The 12,049-nt window shown below is 40.5% G+C and overlaps 1 long non-coding RNA gene across 4 annotated transcripts in view; it reads left to right on the top strand.

Moving 5' to 3' along the window:
• Positions 1-2,434, top strand: part of LOC126001558 (uncharacterized) — a 998,123-nt gene extending 995,689 nt beyond the window's left edge. For all 4 annotated transcript variants that reach the window (XR_007492880.1, XR_007492879.1, XR_007492878.1 and 1 more), the window contains exon 2: positions 2,286-2,434. This is a non-coding gene — a long non-coding RNA (uncharacterized LOC126001558). The remainder of the gene's footprint in view (positions 1-2,285) is intronic.
• The last annotated feature ends 9,615 nt before the right edge of the window (positions 2,435-12,049 follow it).

Here is a 12,049-nt window from a genome sequence, read left to right as displayed (position 1 = left end):
CAAAGCCGTGTTAAGGTCCCCCACAATTATTGTGTTGTTGTTGATATTATTTTTCAGATTTGTCAACAGTTGTATTAAATATTTTGCTGGCCCCTCATTCGGTGCATATATGTTTAGGAGAGTGAATTCTTCCTGCTCTACGTACCCCTTGTTTAATATAAAATGTCCGTCTTTGTCCCTTACAACCTTCCTGAGTATAAAGTTTGCATTATCTGATATTAGTATGGCCACTCCAGCTTTTTTATGGGTGTTGTTTGCTTGGATAACTTTTCTCCAGCCTTTTATTTTGAGTCTATGTTTGTTCTGACTATTCAGGTGCGTTTCTTGTAGGCAGCAGAAGGTTGGATTGAGTTTTTTGATCCATTTAGCCACTCTGTGTCTCTTAACTGGTGCATTTAGTCCATTGACGTTGAGAGAAAGAATTGTCCTGGGATTTAACGCCATCTTTATTTCAAAATTTGGTGTGTCTTTTGGGTAGTCTTGTCTTAGATTAGGTCTTTCAGTTTTTCTCTTAAGACTGGTTTTGTGTCTGTGAAGTTTCTGAGCTGTTTTTTGTCTGTGAAACCATGTATTCTTCCATCAAACCGGAAAGTGAGTTTTGCTGGGTATAGTATTCTGGGTGAAGCATTCATTTCATTCAGTCTTGTCACAATATCCCACCACTGCTTTCTGGCATTGAGCGTTTCTGGTGACAGGTCTGCTGTAAATCTCAGGGAAGCTTGCTTGAACATGATTTCCCCTTTTGATCTTGCTGTTTTCAGAATTCTGTCTCTATCTGTGGGATTTGTCATTGTGACTAGGATGTGTCTTGGGGTGGTTTTTCTGGGGTCTCTTTTGGTTGGTACTCTTCGGGCATGCAGGATTTGATCACATATATTCTTTAGCTCTGGAAGTTTCTCTTTAATGATGTTCTTGACCATTGATTCTTCCTGGAAATTTTCTTCCTGGGTCTCTGGGACTCCAATGATTCTTAAGTTGTTTCTGTTGATCTTATCATAGACTTCTATTTTCGTCTGTTCCCATTCTTTGACTAATTTTTCCATTGTCTGCTCATTTGCTTTAAGTTTTTTGTCCAATCTCTCCTGCTGTATGGAATTGTTATGTATCTCATCTTCCACAGCACCGAGTCTATTCTCAGCTTCTGATACCCTGTCCCAAAGCTTATCCATTTTGTCATTCACTTCGTTTACTGACTTTTTCAGTCCTGTTAGTTGACATGTTATTTCAGTTTGGAGTTTTGTCATTTCTGCCTTCATATTTTCTTGGTTCTTATTAGTGTTCTGTTCAACTCGATCCATGGTTTCTTGGAGTCTGTTGAGCACCTTCCATATTGCTAGTCTAAAGTCCTTATCTGAGAGATTGATTAGTTGTTCAGTCATTATCTGGTCCTCAGAATTGTCATCTTCATTCTCTATGTCTGATGCTGGCCTGCGTTGTTTCCCCATTGTCACACTTGTATTGTGGGTTTTTCTACGTGTTGTGGTGGTATTCATTGTCTGTATGATGTAGGCAGCACACTCCTCTGGCTCCTCCCTTTCTGGATGGGCTGACTTGCCTCTAAGGGAGGGGAGTCCTCCGTGGATGAAGCCTCACACTGGGTCAAATCTTAGGCCCGAGCATGCAACAGAGAAGACAGTCCAGAGAGAAATGTTTGCTTCTGTGATATAGCGCCGTTCTTAGTGTGATTTTTCCTTCTTGTTGCAATGGAGTTCTTTCCTTAGAAAGAGTGCATGGCCGCGTAGCGAAGCGAGCGGCCGTGCTCCTCTGAGCCTCTTTTTGCCCCACTCGCAAGAGTTTCACGCAAGAGGACAGTAGACAGACATAGACAGGTCACACTCACAGTCTTTCACAGCTGAGCCCCACTGGGCCGGTGTACTTTCGCGGATTTTCCCCGCCTGGTGTCACACACAGGGAGCCAGCTTTTGCAAAGGTTAGCCGGTTTTTATGCTCTGAAGTCCCTCCCTGAAAATGGCGTCTGGGCGAGCGAGGTTTCTGGAGGCTCTTTTTGCCCCACTCGCAAGAGTTTCACGCAAGAGGACAGTAGACAGACATAGACAGGTCACACTCACAGTCTTTCACAGCTGAGCCCCACTGGGCCGGTGTACTTTCGCGGATTTTCCCCGCCTGGTGTCACACACAGGGAGCCAGCTTTTGCAAAGGTTAGCCGGTTTTTATGCTCTGAAGTCCCTCCCTCTAAAAAAATTATTTTTAAAAATTCAAAATAGTGGGCCCGGAGAGATAGCACAGCGGCGTTTGCCTTGCAAGCAGCCGATCCAGGACCAAAGGTGGTTGGTTCAAATCCCGGTGTCCCATATGGTCCCCCGTGCCTGCCAGGAGCTATTTCTGAGCAGACAGCCAGGAGTAACCCCTGAGCACCGCCGGCTATGGCCCCCCAAAAAAAAACAAAAAAAAAACAAAAAAAAATTCAAAATAGTTCCTGTGTTCCACAGCACACAGCAGAAATCAAGATTTTTGAGCTGTACTTCAAATAATCTGAAAACATTGTTAAAACTCTAGGATGAATTTTTTTAAATATATCTTAAATTGTTTTTATAAAAAAAAAGTATTATATTCCAGTAAGGAAAAAAAAATGCTTATTTTAGGAATAAGGCATTCCTCCTTGCATGTTACTGACCCTGGTTTTATCCATGGTACTGCATATGGTCCCCAAGAACTACTGAGACTGGTGTGGCCAAACATTTCCTAATATATCTTTCAAAGACTATGTTATGGGGCCGGAGAGATAACATGGAGGCATGGCGTTTGCCTTTCGTGCAGAAGAATGGTTGTTCGAATCCCAGCATCTCATATGGTCCCCTGTGCATGGCAGGGGCGATTTCTGAGCATAGAGCCAGGAATAACCTCTGAGCACTGCCGGGTGTGACCCAAAAACCACACACACAAAAAAAGACTGTTATTTAAAACAATAAAAAAAAAAAAAGAGCTTCTTGGGGCCAGAGCGATACAACAGTAAGGTGTTTGTTTGCTTTGCATGCAGCTGAACCAGAATGGACCTGGGTTTGATCCCCAGAATCCCATATGGTCCTCCAATCTAAGGGTGATTTCTGAGCACATAGCAGTAACTCCTGAGCATCAACAGGTGTGGCCCAAAAACCAAAAAAAGCTTGTTTTTGTGGGTTTTGGGTATGAAACTCATATTCTTTGAACACATTGCCTACAAAGTATAACCCCCAGAACTTCTGCTACTTGTCATCATTTTGTTACAGTGGCACTCTTCTGTAAAACCCCAAAAGCTAAAACATTTAAACAATTTAATTTTAATATTTAAATAGCATGTTATTTTTGTCAAATATGAGGACATCTAAGAAATGAATGTTTACCTGGAGATGATAGCCTGAGGAGAGTGGCTAAAAAGATAATTTAGAGACCATCAGTTTCCAATTACCAGAATGCCAGCATCTGAGGAAATGCTCTAGTGGGGATTCGTGTATTCACATAGAATAAATACTGCACCCAGTCTGACTCATGTTCAGGTTTGAAGGAAGGATATATTGCTTCACAGATAAGCAACAGCTCAGAAACTTTACAGATGCAAAACTAGCCTTAAAAAAAAAGCTGAAAAGAGAAGACAGACCAACAGATACACCAAACTTATACACAAAGATGACATTAAATCCCATGACAATAATCTTCCTCAATGTCAATGGACCAAATGCACCAGTTAAGAGACACAGAGTGGCTAAATGGATAAAAAAGGTGAATCCAGCCTTCTGCTGCCTACAAGAAACACACCTAAACAGTCAGAACAAACATAGACTCAAAATCAAAAGCTGGAGGAAAATCATCCAAGCAAACAACATCCTTAAAAGAGCTGGAGTGGGGGCCAGGAAGGTGGCATTAGAAGTAAGATGTCTTCCTTGCAAGCGCTAGCGTAGGATGTACAGCGGTTCGATCCCCTGGCGTCCCATATGGTCCCCCCAAGCCAGGGGCGATTTCTGAGTGCATAGCCAGGAGTAACCCCTGAGCGTCAAATGGGTGTGGCCCAAAAACAAACAACAAAAAAAGAGCTGGAGTGGCTATATTAATATCAGACGGCACAAACTTTAGACTCAAAAATGTAAGAGACAAAGGTGGACACTTTGTATTAATCAAGGGATATGTGCAACAGGAAGAAATCGCACTACTAAACATATACGCACCCAATGAGAGATCAGCAAAATATTTAATACAATTATTGACAAATCTGAAAGAGGATATCAATAACACAATAATTGTGGGAAATCTCAACATGGTCCAGTCAACACTTGATACGTCAACCAGACTGAAACCCAACAATAATATACTAGCCCTGAAAAGAGAAATGGAAGAAAGAGGACTAGTGTTTATGTGTATATATAAACACTCCATCCCCAGAAAGACAATCTTCTCCCATGTACATGGGTCAATTTCCAGGATAGACCATATGATGGCACATAAAACATACCTCCATAAAATCAAGAGGATAGAAATTTTTCAGGCTACCTTCGCTGACTACAAGGCTCTGAAATTAGATGTGAACTACAAAGGGACACAGAAGAAAAACTTTAACACCTGGAAATTAAACAGCCTACTATTGAACAACCAGTGGGTCTGAGATTAAATAAAAAAAAAAAATCAAAAATTTCCTGGAAAAAAATGACAATGAAGACACAAACTCTCAGAATCTATGGGACACAGCAAAAGCAGTACTGAAAGGAAAATTTATAGCTTTGCAGGCACACATTAGGAAGGAAGAAGGGGTGTTCCTGAATAGCTTATTGATGCAGCCTATAAAATTAGACAATGATCAACTAAAGAAACCAAATATGGGTAGACAGAAGGAAATAAAAAAAAAGTTCAGAGCAGAAATCAATGAATGGAAATCCAAAAAAAAAAAATTGAAAGGTCAACAAAAGCAGAAGTTGGTTCTTTGAAAAAAATAAACAAGATTGGTAGACCACTAGCAAAACTCACGAAGAGAGAGAAACTTGATAACCCATGTTATTAGAAACAAAAAGGAGGAGATCACTATAGATATTGCAGAGATTCAAAGGGTATTCAGAGACTAATTTGAGAAACTCTATGTCACCAAATAGGAGAACCTGGAAGAAATGGATAAATTATTGGACTTATAACCTTCCACAGTTGAGTAATGAGTATGTAGCATATCTAAATACCCCCATTACTATTGAGGAAATTACAACGGTGATCAAATGTCTGCCCAAAAAGAAAAGCCCAGGTCCAGATGGTTTCACTAATGAATTTTTTCAAACCTTTCAAGAGGAACTACTACCAATCCTTGCTGAGCTCTTTCATAAAATTAAAAAAACGAGAACACTTCCAAATAGCTTTTATGGAGCCAACATCACCTTGGTACCAAAACCAGACAGATATGCTGCCAAAAGAGAAAATTACAAACCAATATCCCTGATGAACACAGATGCAAAGATCCTCAACAAAATTCTGGCAAATAGGATCCAATGGGTCATCAAGACGGTTATTCACTACGATCATGTAGGTTTCATCCCAGGAATGCAAGGATGGTTTGTTTTTTGGGTATTTTTTTTGCAAAAATGGTTTAATATCCATAAATCTATCAACATAATACACAATATCAACAACAAGGAAAATAAAAACCACGTGATCATATCAATAGGTGCAGAGAAAGCATTTCATAAGGTCCAACACCCATTCTTGATAAAAACAAAAACTCAGCAAGATGGGAATTAAAGGAACCTTTCTTGTTTTTTTGTTTTTTGTTTTTTTTTTTTGGGGGGGGGGGTGGCCATACCCGGCGGTGCTCAGGGGTTACTCCTGGCTGTCTGCTCAGAAATAGCTCCTGGCAGGCACAGGGGATCATATGGGACACCGGGATTATTTTATGTTTTATTTGGAGATATATCTATTCAGGTACTTTATTATTTAATCAGGTTTGTTGTATTGAATTGTATGAGTTCTTTATATATTTTTGATATCAGCCACTTGTGTGATATGCAAATATTTTCTCCTGTGCAGTAATTTTTTTATTTTGAGGATAGTTTCTTTTTCTGTGTAAAATATTTTTGATTTTTTTTTGGTTTTTTTTTTTTTTTTGGTTTTTGGGCCACACCCGGCAGTGCTCAGGGGTTACTCCTGGCTGTCTGCTCAGAAATAGCTCCTGGCAGGCACAGGGGATCATATGGGACACTGGGATTCGAACCAACCACCTTTGGTCCTGGATCGGCTGCTTGCAAGGCAAATGCTGCTGTGCTATCTCTCCGGGCCCTGAAAGGAACCTTTCTTAATATAGTTAAGGCCATCTACCACAAATCAGTGGCAAATATTATTCTTAATGGAGAAAAACTAAAAGCCTTTCCTCTAAATTCTGGTACAAGACAAGGCTCTCCTCTCTCACCACTCTTATTCAACATAGTACTGGAAGTGCTTGCTATAGTGATTAGGCAAGAAAAAGTTATTAAGGGCATCCATATAGGAAAGGAAGAAGTCAAACTCTCACTGTTTGCAGATGACATGATACTATATTTAGAAAACCATAAAGACTCTACAAAAAAGACCCTAGAAACAATAGACTCATATAGCAATGTGGCAGGCTACAAAATTAAAACACAAAAATCAATGGCCTTTTTTATATACCAATAATGATAGGGAAGAAATGGACATTAAGAAAACAATCCCATTCACATTCATATCACTCAATATATTTCAAATATCTTGGGGTCAACTTGACTAAAGATGTGAAGCACCTATACAAAGAAAACTATAAAACCCTGCTTCAAGAATTAAGAGAGAACACGCAAAATGGAAACACATACCCTGCTCATGGATTGGCAGGATTAACATAATACTCCTCAAAGCATTGTACAGGTTTAATGCGATCCCTCTAAAGATACCCATGACATTTTTCAAAGAAGTGGATCAAACACTTCTGAAATTTATTTGGAATAATAAACACCAATGAATAGCTAAAGCAATCCTTGGGAAAAAGAATATGAGAGGCATTACTTTCCCCAATTTTTAACTGTATTACAAAACAATAGTTTTTAAAACAAGGTATTGGCATAAAGACAGATCCTCAGATCAGTGGAATAGGCTTGAGTACTCAGAGAATCTTCCCCAGACATACAATCACTTAATATTTTATAAAGGGGCAACAAATCCTAAATGGAACAAGGAAATCCTCTTCAACAAGTAGTGTTGGCACAACATGGCCAGAGCCTATAGTTGGTTTTATAATAGTATGCTTCAAGGGTAGAGACAGCCTGTATCTCTTAGGCCAAAGAAATTTCCTTTCTAATTTCCTTAATGTTAACTGCACCTATACAAAACAAAACAACATTTAAACAAACAAAAAAAAAACTTGCCACACCTGCCCCCATTTTTTTTAGATTTTATTTATTTATTTTTTCTTTCCTTTTCTTTATTCTTTTAATTTAATTTATACTTATAGCTTCTAGACAGGGACTCCTGCCTGCTTTTTTTTTTTTTTTTACAGAACCATAGAATATGAATCATTTGTTCTGCCTCATATTTCTACATCTTCCTACAAACTAAAAAAAAAAGTGGGGGCCAGAGAGATAGCACAGTGATACAGCCTTTGCTTTGCATGGTTGCTGATCCAGGATGGATGGTGGTTCGAATCTTGGTATCCCATATGATCCCCCAAGCCTGCCAGGAGCAATTTTGGAGTGCAGAGCCAGGAGTAACCCCAGAGCGTTGCCGGGTGTGGCCCAAAAACCAAAAAAGAAAAATGTGGATGGGACCCAGGGGCCAAGTGGTCTCAGAAGCAATGAGTGGTAATAAAAAGTGGTTAAACAAATACCCAAGCCTAAGTCAAAAACAATAGAATCAAAGGGCCAGAGAGATAGCGTGAAAGTGGGATGTTTACCTTGCATGCAGAAGGACAGTGGTTCAAATCCCGACATCCCATATGGTCCGCCGAGCCTGCCAGGAGCAATTTCTAAGTGTAGAGCCAGGAGTAACCCCTAAGTGCTGCTGGATGTGACCCAAAAACCAAACCAAACAAAGAAAAAAACAATAGAATCAAGAGACTCAAACTACAACAAGCTATACACAAAAGGGACCTGTTACTCTAGCAGTCCACGGGACTAAGGGTGGAGGTATGGGAGGCATGCTGGGAATTTTGGTGGAGGGAGGTCAACACATGATGGGAATGGCCCTAATTCGCTGTCACTATGTACCAGAAATACAACTGCAAAAAATGTGGTCTCAATAAAAATTATTAAAAAAATTAAGTGATTTGTCTGAAATCCATAATTTTCCTTTTTTTTAATTTTTATTTTAATTATGAGAACAATGATGCAAAGAGGACAAGGTAAATTTACAGTGAAAGAACAATTGCCCATATACAGAGTTCTCAGAAGAAATCCCCTTGCTGACGCCTAAATATTGAACAGTCAAAAAAATATAAAGAAAAATAAGGCAGAACCCATGTAGAATTACTTTGTCCACAAGGCCCTAGATTGTAGTACATTATAACATTTCTTAGCAGTACACAAAGCAACCTAAAGCCATGAGATTGATGTGACTCCTTAACTTTGAAGGCATAGTATTTTTATATATTCATGCACATACATATTAGTTTAATTTAACATCAAAAGTTTAAGGTTTTTTTTTAGGGTTAGTCAAAAGGGCACAGTAAAAAGGTGTTAGAGTGGCAAATATTGTTTGCATAGGTCCACCAAAATATGGGGGTCATAGGAATAGCCTTGGTCTAAATACAAGGAGACCACTACCCCTGAAGTTTCCTGGCATAAGACCAACTCTAGGCTCCAGGCAAACTAGTTTATTCAATCCAAGTCATTGTCTGTAGTGCCAATACAGTTTTATTTTTCACGCAGTCCTATTGTTGGCATCAGGTTTCTATATTAAAGATCCTGGAATCGGGGCCGGGTGGTGGCGCTAAAGGTAAGGTGCCTGCCTTGCCTGCACTAGCCTTGGACGGACCGCGGTTCGATCCTCCGGTGTCCCATATGGTCCCCCAAGCCAGGAGCAACTTCTGAACACATAGCCAGGAGTAACCCCTGAGCGTTACCAGGTGTGGCCCAAAAACCAAAAAAAAAAAAAAAAAGATCCTGGAATCTGCACATACTATATTGAAGTCAGGCTGGTGTGGAGTATCCTCTAGTTTCACCTCACAATTAAGGGCCAATACAGCAAGCCCTGTCCAGTAAGCAGGTCATTGTTGTTGTTAAGTCTTCTCAGTGTTAAGGGAAGTCTCTTTTGAGTAGATCAATATTAGAGCAGCTGTAGGGTCTTCCCTGGTAGAGGATTGCCTCCAGGTGATGTTATAGACAACCTTGGATGTTTTGTAGATGACTTCTCTAGATCAGGAGTGAATGGAGAATGTCCATTCTTCTGAGGCCTGTGCCAGGTCTTTATGTCAATGTTCAGGGTATAAGGTCCCATTGCACAAGATTTGTGTGTTCCCATCTCTATTAGATAAGAACTTATTGGTAGGTATAGTATTTTCCCATTTTAGTGTGCCTAAGCAAACAAGAAATAAAGCCACGTGGTGTTATCAGAGTATATGGGGGTGTAAGAACAAGTCCAACAATACCGATGACTTGGTTCAAACATAAGCATTAAACAGGGATTCTTTCACACCAAATTCCATATTGAGCAGTTCAAAAGAGAAGATAAAAAAACGGGGGGGGGGATCGTCACTGTATAAGAAAATATTCAGCAAAAGTTATAGCCGTCAAAGAAAACACCCATAAAATGTTGAAAAGACATACGTGTCCTTTTTATGCCTTTGGAATAGTTGGGCGGGTGTTAACTCGAGGGCACCACTTTGGTCTGTGACTTAGGACTCTATAGTACTTAAATTAGAAAGGGTAAATGAGGAGTAATGATGATAGGGGTTAAGGAAGTTAAAGAGAAAAATGATCTTTTGTAGGGGTGAGCAAAAGGGCAGAGTACAAAATGGACATTCTGCATACATAAAAACATAATTCAATGATAGTCAGTACTATTAATGTATCTTGGGCGCGTGGGGGCACTATCCCCACACGATTTTGAAAATATAGACTGGAAAGAGATTACCAGTGACTTCAAGAATCTGGGAGAGGGCCCAGAGAGATAGCACAGCGCGTTTGCCTTGCAAGCAGCCGATCCAGGACCAAAGGTGTTTGGTTCGAATCCTGGTGTCCCATATAGTTCCCCGTGCCTGCCAGGAGCTATTTCTGAGCAGACAGCCAGGAGTAACCCCTGAGCAACGCCGCCACGTGTGGCCCAAAATCAAAAAAAGAATCTGGGAGGCCAGAAGTTCAGAGCCCCACCCAGACCCTCCCTAAGGAGCTGAATGGATAATGGGGGAAAGCCTAGGGTACTTTCAGGCTCCACCAAGGGGCCCAACTCACCAGCTTGCCCAGGCATGTGGCCCGGGGAAGCCCTGGAGATCTGGAGCAAGGCAGTAGAGGGGTGCTGGGGTTACCCAAGTCCCGCACCCCCCCCCCCAGGCCTGGTTAAGAAGGCCTCTGGCATGGCGGGGGCCTGCCGAACCCCATTCTGCTAGATTCCCCCATAATTTTCCTTTTTAATGACAAAAGGCTTCAGACTTTTAGCTCAGCAGGTAAAATACTTGCCTTGCATGCAGCAGACTCAGGTTTGATCCTAGGCATCCCATATGGTAACCTGAGCCAGCCAGGTACAATCCAAAAACTAAATCAAAAATCTAAAATACCTGGTTGCCATAAAAGTATCTTGATCTGTGTGTATTTTGGTTTGCCTTGGTATGAGGTGTTGAAGTTGTAAGTATATGGAGTAAATGACCATCCTGGATACAACAGCAGTCCCTTCCATCATCACACATCTATGGCCCTGACTTGTGGAGCCCTACCTCTTGGGGCTGCCCCAAAGCAGGAGCTCTCAGCCCTGACCTGTGGACACTAATGGAATACTATTCCCTGCTTAACTGTGAATTTTGTTTGTGTTTTTGTTTTGGGGTCACAGCCAGCGATGCTCAGGGGTTACTTCTGTTTCTGCACTCAGGAATCACTCCTGGTAGACTCCAAGAACCATGTGGGATGCCAGAGATCAAATCTGGGTTTGCCATGTACAAGATCCTCTGTAAACAAAATCCAGTGTGGAGACACTGAGGGAAAGAGATATGTGGGAAGTATTCGCAGTCACTTGTCTGTGTTCTTTTACAATCAAGTTTTTCCTCTAACAAAACAAAGATACGACCTAAATGTTTGTAAAATATACATGGACAACATCTTAAAGCATTTACAGAGTAAGCTTATATAAATACTACCACCAAATTTTCTAAATCCTTTTGTATTGTCTATGTAACCTATATAGCTCATATGTAACCCCAAAATTTATAAATCAGCTAAGAAGGTGATAATAAATATCAGAAGAGAGAAGTTATAGCTGAAGATATTTTTCAAGTTGTAACTTGAACAATAATTCTGTATAGTAGAATTTCACAGTGTGTTAAAATGCAGGTTTCTTGGCTCACATCCAGACATACTATATTAAAAAATACTCTAGAGAAGCTCAAGAGGCTGAGCCCAGGTTACCATGCAGGAGGCCTAGTTTCTATTTCAAAGTCCCCTGTGCACAAGGAACAACACACCTAAGCACTGCTGGGTGTATCCCCCAAATCCAAAATAAAAAAAGTGAAACAGCAGAAGAACTATAAACCAAAATAAATACATTTTCTAGTTAGAAAATGTGTTATAGGGGCCGGAGAGATAGCATGGAGGTAAGGCATTTACCTTTCATGCAGGAGGTCATCGGTTCGAATCCCGGCATCCCATATGGTCCCCCGTGCCTGCCAGGAGCAATTTCTGAGCCTGGAGCCAGGAATAACCCCTGAGCACTGCCGGGTGTGGCCCAAAAACCACAAGAAAAAAAAAAAGAGAATGTGTTATAAAAGTATGAATATAATATAGCAGGTAATAGAAGGTTCCTTGGAATAAATAAAATATTGAAAGACCAGAGAAAAAATACCTAAACTTTATGAAAAGATGGTGAAGAGATGCTTCATCTTTTTAACCTATGGAAAGATATTAGAAAGGCATAGTTCTCCTTTTTAATATGAAGA

The sequence above is a fragment of the Suncus etruscus genome, chromosome 2 (genome assembly GCF_024139225.1).
Source record: "Suncus etruscus isolate mSunEtr1 chromosome 2, mSunEtr1.pri.cur, whole genome shotgun sequence".
In the NCBI taxonomy this organism is placed as follows: Eukaryota; Metazoa; Chordata; class Mammalia; order Eulipotyphla; family Soricidae; genus Suncus; species Suncus etruscus.
Note: the sequence above shows the minus strand (reverse complement) of the source record. Positions and strands in the feature narration are given on the sequence as shown.